A 14,911-nucleotide genomic window follows, 5' to 3' on the forward strand; every position below is an offset into this window, starting at 1 on the left:
AGGGAAGCCCCAAGATAGTTCTTATAAAGAAAACGTAAGAAGGGAGAACTTGTCCTATCAGAAATCAAAACAGGTGAAAATAAACAGGTACTGGCACAGAAATTAAGGCAATGATGTTCATTACAGCCCTGCTGTATGTAGTAGTGAAAAGTTACTTGCTGAAATACAGCCGAGGCATTAGGAAAGGGGAAGCTCTGGTACAAAAAGACTGGCATTAAATGATGTATCCTTTCAGATATCAAAGTACAGCTAAACAACTGTGGGAATTATGGATTAGAACATGAATGTTTTATACCTTTACAGTGTAAAACTAATAAATCCTCTTAAATGAGTAAGATAGATCTGTACTGATATGGGAAAATATCCAAATACATGCATTTCCATGAAGAAACTAAACTGCAGAAGAGTCTGTGTGGTATGATCCCATTTGCGTTCAGGGCAGATGGCACTGTTCTTCCAGGTGTCCCTTCCCGGGGCAGAATTATATTCCCGCCCCCCTGATAACATAAGCTTGCCTATGAGACTTGCTTTGATCAATGACATGTGACTAGAAGTCACTTGTGCAGATTCCAAGCACAGCTTTAAGAGTCATTATGTAGTTCTGACATCACTTTTTGCCCCCACCATGAGGCTTGTATGACCCAGACAGAAGTTGCACCTTCAGCCTGGGTCTTGGAGCGAAGCACACACGTATAACAGAAATGCAGCCAACTTGCAACTGACATGTAATGTGAACAGCAGAAAATAAATCTTTAATATAGTAAGCCACTGAGATTCTGGGATTGTTTGTTACAGCATAACCTAGCAAAAGCTGTCTGATACATCGTTAAACAGCACCAAAACCAAACATGAGTGTTTTCTAAATATATATATTTTTTCTCTTTAATTCATCTATATCTGTTACAAGTTTTAAAGCAGAATGTGACTTGAGCACTGCATTGCAATTCACAAAACTTGGCTCTGAGTTACTTTTCAAGGACTTTACAGCATGTCTAGGTAAGCTTATAATTTTGCTACTCTAAACAATACTTTCCTTTGGAAAACAAGTCCGGTGGATAGTTACTCCCATCGAGTTGGTTCAGCTTAACATACTAATTTCTAGAAGCCTGGCACATGCAGTCAATAACTACAGGGGATGGAAGGTTTTGAACATGTCTATAACATGCCTAATATATCGTAGAGCTATGTACAAGGATGCCTGTTGCAGCATTTATTACGGCAAAAATTGAAAACTACCTGAATATACATCAATAATGAAATTGACAAACTAAATGAGATATGTGAATATAATGGAAAACTATAAAGCAACTCAAATAAAGCAGCTCCACACGTATCAACATAATTAAAACACAGAAGCATATTAATAAGCAAAAATAAAACTTAAGGATACAAATCATGTTATTTCTATGAAGTTTAAAGCATGCAAAAAAATTATACATTGTTTTTAAAAAAGTATGCACATATATTACCAGAGTAAAAACATTCACGTGAATGATAAACCTCTTCAAGATAGAGGTTTTGTTCTACTGAGGGAAGGAGGAGACGGGGATCATGGGATGGATACACAGGAATCAACTATCTGCAGTGCTTTATTTCTTTTAAAAATCAGAAGAAAATATGGTAAAATGTTAAGATTTAACAAAGCTAGGTGCTGGCTTCAGGAGTGTTTTAATATTCTTTTCTTCTCAATTACTGAAAGAGTCCATGTTTTTTAAAACGTAAATTTGTAAACATGATGTACAGTGTGAGGGCATTCGTGTAAATTAAAATTTAAATGTATACAAAGTCATACTTATAATGTTCAGAGGTACGTATATATGTGTGTAAGAGTATAAAAATGAATTGGAAGAATATACACTAAATTCAAAATAGTGGTTGGTTAAGAGATGGTGATAGGGAATAAAAGGGATTCTTATATTATTTTTGGTACTTTTCTTTTTATTTTTTTATTTTATTTTATTTTATTTTTATTTTTATTTTTTTTGTGTGTATGCTAGGTGGGCCTCTCACTGTTGTGGCCTCTCCCGTTGCGGAGCACAGGCTCCGGACGCGCAGGCTCAGCGGCCATGGCTCACGGGCCCAGCCGCTCCGCGGCATGTGGGATCTTCCCGGACCGGGGCACGAACCCGCGTCCCCTGCATCGGCAGGCGGATTCTCAACCACTGCGCCACCAGGGAAGCCCGGTACTTTTCTGTAATTCTAAATTTCTAAAAATGAAAATTATAATTAATAACAGAAAATGTCTGGAAATAGAAATTTTGTTAGCCACCATTGCCTCTGAGGAGTGAGATAATGGTAATTGTGGAGACTTTTATTTTTCATGTGACATCTTTCTGTACTGTTTGAATTCCTTTTTTTAAACATCTTTATTGGAGTATTGCTTGAATTCTTATAGCAGTCATGATGTATACAATTTAAACATAAATTAGGGAGAAATAAATAAATATATATATGGGAAGAGTTACATTGTAGTGCCAAGTTAGATGATTCAAAAAGTAGGGAGCTAGAAATCATCTTTTCCAAATATTTCATTTTTGAGTTGAGGAGACCCAGAGCAAGAGAGGTAACGTGACTGTTGCTGAACATTTTGGCCTCCAGTTGCTTCTGGAATTGGTTCTCATTACCCCCAGCCTTTAAATCTGGTAAATGTAGTTTGTGATATTGAAGCAAAGGCTGGACCCCATTCACATCACAGGCAGAGAGTCCTGAGAAACACTCCTGCAGTTATACTTCTGTGCCCTCTAGTGGTTGGAGGACTTTCCTCAAGGCCACTGTGTGTAGATATAGATATGTCCAGTGGGATTTGGGAAGAGTCTGGTTCATACTTTCACCCAATCAGCTGCACTTCTCTGTCTTTTTATGTCAAGCTTCCTAAATAAGATTCTCTTTGAAGAAATGGATCTGCAGCTTAAAAGAAACAAGTGACATCAAAATCACTGTTGCAGAGTCATTTATACATTTGATCTGATACCAATCTGGATAATTTTAGAACTAGGAAGGGCCTCGATATGTGGTCTGACACCTCCATTTGACAAAGAAGATCCTGGTCGTAGGCGGGTACAATGAGTGCTGCCTGGGTCCATTGCTAGGGAGGAACAGCATCTCCTGGCCCTGCTGTAAGTGATCTGCATCCTTATTTTTTTGTTTTGTTTTACGTCAAGTGAACTCAGAGCTAAACAGAGCCCTCCTGACTCTCCTTAGAATCACATTTCATGCAAAAAGCTTGCAGGGTAACTAGGTGGATTAGCAGGAGAAGAAGATATAAAGTGCTGGTGATTGAGTTTAACCTTAGTTTGATTAAATAATCCCCAAGAAAGCCGCAGAGGGGGAAATAGTCCCGTGTACACAGTTCTACACCGTAGCGCTGCTCCCCTTCTAAAAGGCGTAAATCTCCCCTGAAATGCCTCCCTAGCATTCAGAGCAATAAAGAGGTCACATTATATCTCCATAAATCTCCCCAGCTGGCTGGCTGGCTGCTGCCATTCCGGGAGGTGAAAGGAAAGTTGTTTCCTTTTGACGGCCACTGGGCTGGGAGGAAAAGCCTTTTCCCTCCAGACCCATTGTCTTGATCCCTGAGGGAGCTGGTCTGGCAATTTGTTCAGTATTTCCTTTCCCTCCTGCCAGCTTGTCACAAGCTTAAAGAGGGGTTGCAGAGTCAAACGGGCCCAGACTGCCTTGGTATATAAGTCTTCGCCTGTGGCCCCTCCCTCTCAGTCCTCCTAATTAATAAAAAGGAACAAGGTCTAAACAAGAGGGTGTGCATGGATGTAACTGAGCATTAGAAGCCAAGCCAGATCCGCCGGGGTCTGGGGCCTAAGCCTGCCGAGAAGGCGAGGCTGGGGGGCCCTTGGGACAGGAACCAGGGTGCTCTGAGAGATGACAGCGGGTCGGTGAGACTGAGAACCCGCTTGGAAAATGGTGGGAGGTAAGGTGCTCTTGTGGGAAATCAAAAAAGGGAAACTTCCCTTCTCTAAACGAAACATATTACTACATGAAACAGTGACGATGTAGTCAGGGCATATTCACTTACTTTATTACTTTAACCTATAAAAGAATTATTTATTGTAATTAGGAAATAAATTAGCATAGTTCAGTATTCAAAATGTTCACAAGAACATACAGTGAACAGTATCCCTGAGCTACCAGGTTACAGTCTCCCTGGAAGCAAGTCATTATTATCAGTTTCTTGTCTATCCTCCTAGAGGTATTTTTACTGTGCATACAAACAAATCTGTGTATAGATGCCTACCTCTTCTTGTTTAAGAGAGTGTCATATGCCATGTTCTGTACCTTCTAATATTTCACAGCATATTTTGGGAAGAATTTCATATCAGTGTATTTTCATTCCTTTTTTTTGCGGTACGCGGGCCTCTCACTGTTGTGGCCTCGCCCGTTGCGGAGCACAGGCTCCGGACGCGCAGGCTCAGCGGCCATGGCTCACGGGCCCAGCCGCTCCGCAGCACGTGGGATCCTCCCGGACCGGGGCAGGAACCCGCGTCCCCCGCATCGGCAGGCGGATTCTCAATCACTGCGCCACCAGGGAATCCCAAGATTTTCATTATTTATGGCTACACAGTGCACCCTAGTTGAATTAACAGTAGTTCCATACTGATGAACATATAAGTTGTTTTCCCCGTCCTCTGCCATTGCAGAAAAAAATGCCACGTTGAGTATCCCCGTATGTCGGGCATTTTACGCAAGCGCCAGTGCATCTGCAGGATAAATTCCTGGAAGTGGAGTTTCTAGATCAAGCGTGCAAGTGTTTATACTCTTCCTGAGATATTGTCACGTTGCCCATCTCCCTAGCCCCAGGCAGCACCATGTCCTGCTCTCCCTCAACATCTGCCTGCTTGTTTCCCCACACCCCCCTCCCAGGGCACAATTAGGTAACTGAGGCAGGCTGGCAGGAGGCCTGGACTCCAAGGAGCCAGATCCAGCACCAGACTTTGTCCACAGCAAGATTCGCAGGCAGCTTTTGATTAGCTTGTCATACATCCCCACACTTTCTGGGCCTGCCCCCTGTGGAAAGGACCTTCGTCTTTCCCTCTGTGGGGTGGGAAGAACAGTCTGTGCCGTAGTGGATACCTGAGCCCAGAGAGGGCCACCTTTGTGGGAGGGGAGGCACCTGGGCCCACAGTGGAGAAGACACTTTGTCACTGGAATGAGAGGATCATGAGGATCATTTCTTCAGTTTCCCATGGGATCATGGGAAACTGAAGAAATGAAGTAGACATCTCTCTAATCCCTCGACTCCTAAGCAGAGATGCTTTTGACAAGGAAATTTAAAATTGTATTAGTGTTTGGGATTCACAGATCCACACTAGTATATGTGGGAAAAAATGGTATTAGTTATTTTGTAACAGCCTTATTAATATGCATTACGCAAGTAATATGTAATCTACATTCTGTAAAGTTCACTCATTTAAAGTGTGCAAGTCATTGGATTTTGGTATATTCACAGAGTTGTGCATCCGTCTCACGATCAACTTGAGAACATTTTCATCGCTCCGAGAAGAACCCTGAACCTATTAACAGTCACTCCCATTCCCTCTCCCCGAGCCCCTGGCAACCGCTAACCGACTCTCTCCCTGTGTATTTGCCCATTCTGGGCGTTTCGTATGAATGGAACCACACATTCAGTGGTCTTTTGTGCCCAACTTCTTTCACCGTACATGATACTATTTTTAACCATCCATTTCCCCCGACCTCAGGGCTTTTGCATTGCTGTTCCCTCGCCTCTAGTTCTGTTCCCCAAATACAGAGATGCTTATTTAATTAGCTGCTGATTTAAGGAATTTGAGCTGTGTTATAGGAAGAGAAAATCTTAACGTAGTCCATGTAATTGTCATTTTAAAAATCAACTCAAATTTTAATATTTTTTTAAACTGCAGCTTAGTTTTCTTACTCATTCCCCTATCAGTGGAGGTCTGGGTTGTTTCCAGTGTTTTGCCATGAACATCTTTTTTTAAAAAAAATAATTTTATTTACATTTTATTTTTTGGCCGTGTTGGGTCTTCGTGGCTGCGTGCTGGCGAGCAGGGGCTACTCTTCATTGCGGTGCGCGGGCCTCTCATTGCGGTGGCTTCTCTTGTTGGGGAGCACGGGCTCTACGCATGCGGGCTTCAGTAGTTATGGCTCGCGGGCTCAGTAGTTGTGGCTCGCGGGCTCTAGAGCGCAGGCTCCGTAGTTGTGGCGCACGGGCTCAGTTGCTCCGCGGCATGTGGGATCTTCCCGGACCAGGGCTCGAACCCGTGTCCCCTGCATTGGCAGGCGGATTCTTAACCACTGCACCACCAGGGAAGCCCTGCCATGAACATCTTAAAAATAAATATTTCTCTCTTCCTCTGTCTCTCTCTGTGGTGGTGATGGGGTCCTTTTGATGTATGCTAATGAATTATTAGAGCAGTTTTATCACTAGCAAGAGTGGGCTGGTTTTTAATGCATCACGGAGCACTTTTCCACGTCCATCCATCTGTATATATAATTACACATATTCTGTCAGCCTAATTGTGATGTTTGTCCAGGAACGTGCATCTTGGTGGCCAGGCAGGCAGGCCAGGGGCAGAGCCTTCAGGTTTACACCACCCTACTGCTGCCTCATTAGACGCTTTAGGATGCTGTTTGTTGAAATCTGACCGGTCAGAAGGCACTGAGTTTCTGTTGTGTGCTCAGCACCGCAGATGGAGTGACCCAGCCTGAGAGCAGCGTGGTGCTTGCAGGGCGAAGATCAGGTCACAAAATGTTCTAGAGGCTTAAGTGAGTGGCTCACCATCTCTGGACCTCGGTTTCTTCCACTGCACCTCCACGGAGTGTCACCCAAACACCTCTTCTAGTTTTCGAGACTGTGTGGTTGCCCTCCAGAAGCCTCAGAGCCAGCACAGGGCGACCAGGATGAGGAGCTGTTCAGAACTTACCAGGCCCAGAAAAGGGAGGGTAGGGTTTGGGCTCAGTACCCGGAGTCCAGGAAGTAGCAAACATTTTCAATGGCTGATGGCCACCCGGGGGTCCCGTGGCCGTAGCCGAGCCGAAGGCCGAACCCAGCATGAACCCAGGGAGCTGGGAGATGTCAGGGGCCAACTAGAGGACCCAGCATTTAGAGCAGTTTTAGGCACCTCTTTCCTTGCATTCTGCATGTACCTTGCCTGAGAGGTGGTGGCACTGGGGAGAAACGAGGGTGCAGGGGACCACAGGGGAGTAATAAGTGTGTCAGGGTTGTAGGTCTCATAATACCTGGAGTTCGGCCACGAGCGGCCATACGTCTGATTTTAAGTCTGTTGTCCCAGAATAATCGGTAACAAGCCCCTTTCCCTCAGAAGCATGCCATTCTGGATGATGAGGTATGTGGCATCCAAGCCAGCCCGAGGGGCGTTAGAAAAGAGGAGAGCCCGTGGTTCCGGGTTTAAGAGGGTGGAGGCTACAGGACAGGGTGGCTGCTGAGCGCAGCAGCCTATAGAGACCCTGGCTGGTCCTCACTCAGCATCCACAGGGTTCTTCCCCAGGCCCCTCGGGGAAGACTCCAGGCAGCTCATCCACTGGGTAGAAGTGTACCGGAGGGGAGACCACTGGGCAAAACTGTTCGTAAAAACACGTATTGTTAGAAGGACAAACTGTTGACATTAGCAAGAGTTTTACAATAGAAATTATAACACAGCACAATCTTTGAGTGTTTCCTGCTTAGTCCATTTGCCTACTTTGAAGACGGCCTCCCAGCCCGCGGATCACAGGTGGGAAGGGCCACAGTGACCCTCTCCTGGGAGTCTACGTGGGTTTAACTTCCAGATCCGGCAAACGAAGTCACCTTCTCAGAACCTAACACCATAAAACTCTAAATAGCCACGTGGCAGTCTGTATCCATCATGGACTTAACTTTGCACAATGCAGGAGGCTCAGGACGTCCTGGTCACTGAGGGTCAACTGTGAATTCTAAAGCACCGAGAAATTTCTCCGGGGCCAGTGACTGACCCCCATCTGTCATGGGGACATTTTTACACTGTAATTATATCCCTACATGTAGGGAATTCTTGAAAGGCCACAAAGATGAAGGCTTAGGAGGCATTTCCCAAGCTGGTGTGCTGGAGAGCACTGAAACACATGTGACCTGAGACACTTCTGTGATCTGATGAGCTGGGTAAACGGGGCATACCTGAGTCCTGGACTTCTAGTGGCCCTCGCCACTAACATGTCATGTTGCGACCCTCTACTGTCTTTCACGTACTGATTTTCGAACTGTTCGTGTTAATGCTGTCGGCTGCTGGGAAGAGAATTGAGTCCCCGACAGGATGCTCAAGGCGTCTGTCTGCCGGCGGGAGCTGGTGGGACTCGGCCCACGGTTAAGAGGCTGCCCAGTCAGCCTGGGTTGAAATCGCAGCTCCTCTGTTTCCTGGGCAAGACCTAACTTCTCTGAACCCCAGTGACATCCCTCTTCCCGGGCCTACCTCCCACTCTGCCCCTGCTGTGCGCACAGACCAGGTAGGAGTGGAGGTAGATTCTTGGGAGCCTGTAGATCTTCAGGAGAGGAGCAGGTGGTCCACAGAATGGAAAGATAGAGGCTTGGCTCTTCCCACAGCTCCTTCAGTGACAGGCGTTGTCTGCCCAGCGAAGTCTTTGCCTCATGTTTCCCTGTGTGATGTGTAATTTCTCTTAGCTTATTAGGGGGTATTAACTCCTGGGAATATGCTGTAAATATTTTCCTCCAGTCTGTCATAGCAAGAGTTGTCCTTCAACCTTCTTTCTTTCCCTCCCTCCCCTTTTTTTCTTTCTCTTTCTTTCTTTCTCCCTTCCTTCCTCCCTCCCTTCCTCTCTCCCTTTCTTTCTTTCTTTCCTCCTTCCTCTCTCTCTCTCTCCCTCCCTCCCTCTCTATCTCTTTGTCTCTCTCTCTTTCTTTCTCTCTCCATCCCTCCCTGTTTTTGGTGCTTTTGTTCCTTCCTTTCAGAATGTCCTTGCTTAACCTGACTTATTCTTTAACTCTCACCTCAAGCCTGAAACCAGGGTCCTAGGTAAATGCTGAAGGTGTGTGTGTGTGTGTGTGTGTTGGGGGTTGTGGTGGAAATCTATTTCCAGTACAATTAACAATTTTCACCCGGAGAAAAGTTTAAAGGTCTCTCACAGTATTCCATGGCTATCCAGAAATGTAGTGCACTCAATGTTTCATATAGATTATACTCAGCTTCCTTGCTTGTGAATTTCTAAAGCTGTCTGCCCCTCGTGGGTCAGGTCGGGATGTAGTGGATGCTTTCTGTGAACCCCCGCGTTTTGTTCTGGGCGCTCGGGGCAGGGCCCCCGGCTCCGGCTCCAAAGGGCAGCTCCAGCCCAGCCCAGCGGGAACCGCTTCTATTCAGCAGGAGCTTCCAAAATAGGTGCTCTAATCCCGCCAGCCGGACGTTGCCTGAGCTGTGTCCGCCCTCCCCGCGGCAGCAGCCTGTCACAGGCTGGGCCTGACAAAGCCCAGAAGACCGAAGCCTCAGGAGCTGCCCCAAAACCTCGGAGTTTGTTTGCTCCTCACCAGGCGCCAGCCCCTGGGACAGAGCCGGGCCTGTCAGGAAATCCAGGCACAATCTCTGCTGAACTTTGGATGGGACTCGGGGCCGGGGTTCAGCATGGGACGTCTGGGTGGGGCTGGGGACTTTGTTCCTGAAGCCCCTTTGGCTCTGGGAGGTCTCCAGGCAGCCCCTCCCCTCTCTTTGCTGCCCTGGAATCCCCTCTGGCCTTGTTTTTGCAGCACTGAGTCGCTCCCCTGGGCATGGGTAATTTCCGCTGTGTTTGTGTGTCTTCCCTCCCCAGATAGATCGCAGGGAGACCGAGGATGGCTGAAGATGTGCTGCTGGGAGGGGGGTGGGGGGTGGGTAGTGATGCAGTCCAGGCGTCATTGCAGTTTGTCACATTTAAGGTAATTAATTGCTTTGAGTTGTGCATGCCCAGCTAGATGGAAACAACTTTGGGCAGAGATTTTTGCCCCAACTTTACCTAGTATATCTCTGTGTCCAGCACTTGCTACAAAGGCAAGTAGAGCAGACACACACGGCAAATGTTCGGGCTCCCCACCAGAAACCAGAGGGACTCAGCACCTGAGGGGTGAGGGAGAGGAGGGTCTCTCCCACCCGAGCTCGGGCTCAAGACCCAGCTCCCCGAGCGACTGGAAGCCCCTCCGAAGAGGGAAGGCGTGACGGACACCCCTGTGGTGGAGCTCAGCGCAGAGCCAGGCTCTGTGGCTCTGACCCGGCGGCTGGCAGGCACATGGCCCCGTCCCTCAGCCTGAGCTCTCTCTCCAGCAGTCAGGAGACAAACCAGCCTTGGGGCAGCGCCCAGTGGGCCTTGCCAGCCGGGATCCTGGCCTCGGAGTCCTCTCCCTCCTCCCCTCCACCTCCCCCCTCTTCCTCTCCTGCTGTTCCGCCTCCCAGCCCTGACTTGCCCGCTGGCCTGTGGGTGGATTCCCCGAGATGGACGGAGCCGGGCCCGAGAGGTCAGCTCCCTACCCGTGACTGCGTCCGCCCTCCGTGGGGAAGTCAGGGTGGGATCCTTCAACCTCCTGGCCCCCGTTTTTCTTTCAGGCACTTGGGTGGGAGTAGTCTGCCTTAACTTCTAGGACTGTCGGTACTAAATTAGATGCCGAAGAAGTCAGGCTGGGTTTGTTCCCCTCTTTGAAAAGAATTTTTTTGAGTGGGGCATGGATAGAAGTGAGGAGCTAGACCCCCATCCTTGGGGTGAGGGCACAGTCATTTTCTGCCTTTGGTTGCTAAAATGATCATGAATTAATATTTCGCATGAGCGGAGCCCCGAGACCAGTCAACCTGCCTGCAAGTTCATTCCCTGCCCACAAGTCTCAAACCGGGCCAAGTCTGAGCGCGATATACAATTTACAACTGGCTCTTTTTTATCTGTCCCTCCCCCAATATCCAGGCACCAAGGTTCTCCCTGCTTGTCCCCAAACCCTCCAACCCTGACAATAACCCATCATTGTTATCTCATTTGGTGTTTGCAAAGCACTTTACAACCTTTGTTGTGAGTTTTTCCTCTTATTGACAAAGTACTTTACAACTATTCTTACAAGTCTTTCCTCTGAATGTGGGGTGAAGCTGACCTACTTCCGAGAGCTGGGTTCCCACTGCCTTCTAAGTGGTTGGTCCAGTTCCCGAGATGCCCAACACTGGGTGGGTGGGGCTTTCGTAAGTCAAGGCCATGGCTGCGCCCTTCCTTATTAGAAATCAGGCTGCTGCCCACTCGCCCTCGGGAAGTTCTACCCAGTGCATGTCTGATGAAGTGGTTATTAGCAAGGTTCACACCGTCAGATGATGGCGCTGGTTTGGGGCTCCCAGCCTGTCACCTCCCACCTCCCCCAGAGTGGGTGCTAAAACAGCAGGGTTTGAACCTCTTTCTCCCCCTTCTTCAGTTCAAGGGGGGAGATATATGTATGTGTCAGATGTAAGAGAGTAAAACAGTCCCTTCCCCCAGAGTGTACTGGGAGCTGCTTGAGGTGATCAAAAAACATTTGTTTGTTTCGTTCTTATTTTTTTTTTTCACATTTTAAAAAGTAAGCAATTATAACCTTACAGAATGGTGTTTTTAAAAATGAAAAGTCCGGGGACTTCCCTGGTGACACAGTGGTTAAGAATCCACCTGCCAAAGCAGGGGACACGGGTTCGAGCCCCGGTCCGGGAAGATCCCACATGCCGCGGAGCAACTAAGCCTGTGAGCCACAACTACGGAGCCCATGTGCCACAACTACTGAAGGCCACGGGCCCAGAGCCTGTGCTCCGCAACAAGAGAAGCCACCGCAGTGAGAAGCCCGTGCACTGCAACGAAGACCCAATGCAGCCAAAAATAATTAAGTAAATTTAAAAAATAAAAAAATAAAAATGAAAAGTCTATACAGTTTGATTAGCCTAATAGAAACCCCTTCCTGGTAGTCTCAGCTGCCATCACAGTGTATTTGGTGTTTTGCGTGATGCGTTTTTCCTTTAACATGGGAGGCAGGCATTTTTGTGTATTGTTAGGTCGTCTTGTCATCATCATTTACAGTTATGTAACGTTCCATTGAGTGGGTCGGATGGCAAGATTTTCTGGTAGAAGATATGGAAACTTTGCCCGTTTGGAGGTGCGGGGGGTTGTAAGGAGATGTGGTGCGTCTGAGGGATGCTTTTAGGAAGCACGGCCTTCACCTGACCATCCTTCCTTTGGCTGCTGTTGTAACACCTGACTCTTCAATCTGGGACTTCTGCACTTCCTACCGTAGGCAAGAAGTCTCTGCCCCCGTAATGCCCAACTTGTTTAAGATATGTGGCCCAAATGAATTCAGTAATATTTACTCAGTATTGATACTCTGGCCCAATTTGGGCAACGAGGTCATTAGCATTCTGACCTCCTGTGATACCTATTGGAGTGCTGAAACAGCAGATGCTCGGTAAGTATTTGTCGGTGACAAATACACACTTGCCAACCTCCAGTGCCTTTCGCCAGCCTGTAAAATGGTTGCTTGACCGTGTAACCCGTTCCGTGTGGCAAGAAGGCATTTCTAAGGCAAGCCTCAGTGCTGGCTTCTCAAGGGGGTCAGGCCAGTAACCAGCAGAGAGACCAGGACTGCTAGGGAGCCTCCTGGGCTGAGATCCTGTCCTGGATGTAAAACAAGAAATATGAAGAGAGAAGGGAATCCCCCCTCCAGAAAAGAGGAATGGATGGAGAAAGACCCTCTCCCTGTGCAGCCTTCTTTAGATGAACTGGAACATAGGAAAGAGGTTGGTTTGCTTATCTTTAAAAGGAAAAGAGTGTGAACCTTCATCGGTGAGAGGCATGTTCTGAAATATTTATGCGTGAAACGACAGAATGTCTGGGATTTTCTTCAAAAGAAATCAGGATGGGGGAAAGTGGGTGGAGGTGTACATGAGACAAGATTGGCCACAAATTGTTGGAAGCTGGATGGTGATTAAATAAGAGCTCATTTTCCTATTTGGGCCACTTTTTAATATGTTTAAATTTTTTCATTGTTAAAAGAAAAATAGACTAATTGGGTTGTGCTGGGTTTGGAGTGGAAAGGTTATGTAAAAAGCCCTCCATCGCGATTTAGACAGGAATGCGGAGGATCAATTTAGAGGCTGTAGCGCCATCTAGTGTTGCTTGCAAACACGCTACAAGATGAGGACATTGCCAGCGCCCCTCCTTGGTCTGAGGGCCTTTTGTGAGCGCCCCTGGCCTTTCCAGTCCCCTCATGGGAAGGCTGGGCCGAGGGAGCAGGGCCACCGGGCAAGGGCAGGTGGAGGGTGACGGGCAGGTCGTTCACTCTACGCCTCCCCCTGGGTTTGGGGAAGCAAGCCGAGAACAGAAGTCATCGTGTCATGTGCGGCTCTCAAGGCAGGTGACCTTGCTGGAGGGTTCTCAGTGTGACTCAGGTGCAAAAATAGCCTCTCTTGTGACCGGTGTGTGCTCAGCTCCCCGGCCTGAGCAAACAGCCCCTCACACCTGCACACTGTTTACTCATAGTTACTTGTTTGCAGGTGCAAATGACTGTTTGTGTACCCAGAGTTGAGGAGGGGGCCTCCACCGTCCTGGTCTCCAGCCCGAGTTCCCTCAGAGCAGGTAGCGAGGCCACAGAACTAGCAGAATGTGCGGGCTTAGACCCCAGGGTAAGGGGCTAGGCTGATGGAGGGAGAGCTCTTACCCTCCTCCCCAAGCCCCCCCCCCACCCCGAACTAGAGAAAAATCCACTTTTGCCTCTGGTAGTAGGACAAGAACAATTTGAACACCAGGGTGGCTGTATTTAGGGACAGAAAATTTAGGAAGGATATAAAAATTTTCAAAATAGGAAGCATTTTGTATACATGGAGTATACATGGAGTCAGAGAGACTTCTGGAAGTTCTGAGCCAGGCTTTATGTAGATCACAAGGAATAAGGAAACTGGCCCAGCCTGTCTCAGCAGGATGACTGAGATGGCCACAGTGAGATGAGTCAATTGTTAAATTCTGTAGACATGGAAGACAAAGGTGATTGGGGGGGGAGGGGCCTGTGAGTGAGTGCAGGGAAATGGCAGGGGTGGCCACGTTCCTGTGGACGGGTTCCACTCTAAAGCACCACTGCTCGTTATATGCACCTTTATTTTATGTTCCAGTGCGCAAGAAGAATGTCAAACTATGACACAGCGTATCATACAGATACACTGAAATGAGAAAAATGAATTACAGCCTTGTTCTGCAGGAAAGTTTGAACATTTCAAGAACTTTCAGAAAAAGATAGTCCCTTTGGCCCAGTAATTCTACATCTAGGGGAGAACCCTAAGGAATAACCAGAAATGCTAAGATTAGTTTTCAAAATGAGCGGTGTCTCCAAAACAAAAGTCAGAAACTGGCTAAGTAGAAGTTCAATGAGAATAGTTACAGGATGGTGCAGTACTAGCATGGGATGATATACACTAAAATACGTTTATAAAGAATTTCTAATGTGGGAAAATGCTTTGGTATGAAGTGAAAAAACAGGTTCAAAATGATACAGACTGACCTCAAGTAGACAAAAATATGTCAGTATATAAAACACTGCAAAGGAGCTAACAGAACAAAATGTTAATAACAGAGTGATCTTTGAATTACAGGATTATGTATGATTTCTATATTTTTTAATACATTCCAGCATTTAATTGTCCTGAAGTAAATATTTATTATATTTTTATTGAAAAGGAAATGGAATCTCAATTTTGAAAGGGAAAAAAGAGAGAAAGAAGGTCTTGAGTGGAACTCAGTGTTAGGTGACCCCCCCCGCCCCCCCAGGCTCTGAAGAGAGAGAAATCCAGGTGCTGGTGGTCTCTGCCACGCTCCCTTCCCTTTCTCATGACCAGGGAGAGCCTTCTGTGTCTGGGATGCCGGGGTGGGGGGGCTGGGGGGGGTGGGTAAGGTCCGCCTGCCGGGACAGCCCTCTGAGCCGGTTCCCAAG

General features: G+C 47.3%; 1 protein-coding gene across 4 annotated transcripts in view; it reads left to right on the forward strand.

Moving 5' to 3' along the window:
• Positions 1-14,911, forward strand: part of GATA4 (GATA binding protein 4) — an 81,134-nt gene that overhangs the window by 52,892 nt on the left and 13,331 nt on the right. The gene's annotated exons all lie outside the window — the stretch shown is intronic.

The sequence above is a fragment of the Kogia breviceps genome, chromosome 8 (assembly GCF_026419965.1).
Source record: "Kogia breviceps isolate mKogBre1 chromosome 8, mKogBre1 haplotype 1, whole genome shotgun sequence".
NCBI lineage: Eukaryota > Metazoa > Chordata > Mammalia > Artiodactyla > Physeteridae > Kogia > Kogia breviceps.